We start from the raw sequence: 2,500 nt of genomic DNA on the forward strand, positions 1-2,500 counted from the left end.
TAAACTGAAGAAGTAGGAGAAGCCTTATTGCAATATCAGTCTGAGTTCAATACCTAATCCCACCAACAGTTTCAGAACCTCGATTTAATTTCAGTCCTTTCTATAGTAATATATTTAGATTAGTAAAATATAACTGAACATGAAACATGTGTACTTTAATACTCACCCTCATTGATAATTAAATAAGGGAAAAGCATCACTTAAATAGTGATACTTTAACATTATAAACTTCCTGATAGCAAAGTTAGAGTGGCAGATTTCATTTTTTTGATAGAGATTTTTACAGAAATCTATAATTTATAGAAGGCAAATATAAAGGACCTACCTAGTTTCTCTTAAAAAAGTACTTTCTTTCCCAAATGGTTAAACTGAAGAAGTAGGAGAAGCCTTATTGCAATATCAGTCTGAGTTCAATCCCTAATCCCACAAACAGTTCCAGAACCTTGATTTAATTTCTGTCATTTCTATGGTAATATATTTAGAATAGTATAATATAACTGAACATGAAACATGTGTATTTTAATACTCACCCTCATTGATAATTAAATAAGGAAAAGCATCACTTAAATAGTGATACTTTAACATTATAAACTTCCTGATAGCACAGTTAGAGTGGCAGATTTCATTTTTTTTATAGAGATTTTTACAGAAATCTATAATTTATAGAAGGCAAATATAAAGGACCTACCTAGTTTCTCTTAAAAAAGTACTTTCTTTCCCAAATGGTTAAACTGAAGAAGTAGGAGAAGCCTTATTGCAATATCAGTCTGAGTTCATTCCCTAATCCCACCAACAGTTTCAGAACCACAATTTAATTTCTGTCCTTTCTATAGTAATATATTTAGAATAGTATAATATAACTGAACATGAAACATGTGTACTTTAATACTCACCCTCTTTGATAATTAAATAAGGAATTATTAAGCAATTATATTGCAGTGTTCTGGAGCTGTTGTTTTAATTGGGGGTTGATCTCAGACTGTTTTTGCAACTAGGCCATTCGAGTTTATGCATCAAACATTAATTTTGAACACCTGAGCCCACAAGCCCAAAAATCAAAATGTCCTATTTTATTAGCAATAATATACTGTTGTCAGCTACTTTTTGAAATAATGTATATAGGTTTGTCGCTAAGAATTTGTATTTTCTTAGTTCTGTTTGGCCTCCCAAAATATAAAGTCACAATATGTCCTGATGTCACTATAACTGACCAAATTGGAGCTTTAGATGATCAAAGTTCCTCTTTGAGCATGCTCACAGCTTACACCTATGTGAACTCTGCAATCAAGCCCTGATTAATAACTCCAAAGCATCACCATAAATATACATATTAATTTTTTATCCAATAAGACAACATATATAGTACAAACACCTATATTTTCTGACTGCAATGTGAATGTTTTTAAAACCTTGTATGCGATTGGGGGTATAGCTCAGTGGTAGAGCATTTGACTGCAGATCGAGAGTTCCCTGGTTCAAATCCGGGTACCCCCTTTACCTAGCTTTTAATGTGTAAAGGTACTGAATCAATTTGCAGTTTACAGCTAGTTTAAAACTCAAGTACAGGAAAAGCTAACACAAGTAAGAGCAAGAAAACAAAAAAAGTGAAACTTTAACATTATATACTTCCTTATAGCACAGTTAGAGTGGTAGATTTCATTTTTTTGATAGAGATTTTTACAGAAATCTATAATTTATAGAAGGCAAATATAAAGGACCTACCTAGTTTCTCTTAAAAAAGTACTTTCTTTCCCAAATGGATAAACTGAAGAAGTAGGAGAAGCCTTATTGCAATATCAGTCTGAGTTCAAACCCTAATCCCACCTACAGTTCCAGAACCTCGATTTAATTTCTGTCCTTTCTATAGTAATATATTTAGAATAGTATAATATAACTGAGCATGAAACATGTGTACTTTAATACTCACCCTCATTGATAATTAAATAAGGAAAAGCATCACTTAAATAGTGATACTTTAACATTATAAACTTCCTGATAGCACAGTTAGAGTGGCAGATTTCATTTATTTGATAGCAATTTTTACAGAAATCTATAATTTACAGAAGGCAAATATAAAGGACCTACCTAGTTTCTCTTAAAAAAGTACTTTCTTTCCCAAATGGTTAAACTGAAGAAGTAGGAGAAGCCTTATTGCAATATCAGTCTGAGTTCAATCCCTAATCCCACAAACAGTTCCAGAACCTTGATTTAATTTCTGTCATTTCTATAGTAATATATTTAGAATAGTATAATATAACTGAACATGAAACATGTGTATTTTAATACTCACCCTCATTGATAATTAAATAAGGAAAAGCATCACTTAAATAGTGATACTTTAACATTATAATCTTCCTGATAGCACAGTTAGAGTGGCAGATTTCATTTTTTTTATAGAGATTTTTGCAGAAATCTATAATTTATAGAAGGCAAATATAAAGGACCTACCTAGTTTCTCTTAAAAAAGTACTTTCTTTCCCAAATGGTTAAACTGAAGAAG

The 2,500-nt window shown here is 31.2% G+C and overlaps 1 non-coding gene across 1 annotated transcript; it reads left to right on the forward strand.

Moving 5' to 3' along the window:
- The first annotated feature begins 1,422 nt into the window (after nucleotides 1-1,422).
- On the forward strand, nucleotides 1,423-1,494 carry TRNAC-GCA (transfer RNA cysteine (anticodon GCA)). Its single transcript has one exon. It is a non-coding gene; the product is annotated as a tRNA-Cys (tRNA).
- The last annotated feature ends 1,006 nt before the right edge of the window (nucleotides 1,495-2,500 follow it).

Source organism: Taudactylus pleione, unplaced genomic scaffold, assembly GCF_031769625.1.
Source record: "Taudactylus pleione unplaced genomic scaffold, aTauple2 ptg000021l, whole genome shotgun sequence".
Taxonomy (NCBI): Eukaryota; Metazoa; Chordata; class Amphibia; order Anura; family Myobatrachidae; genus Taudactylus; species Taudactylus pleione.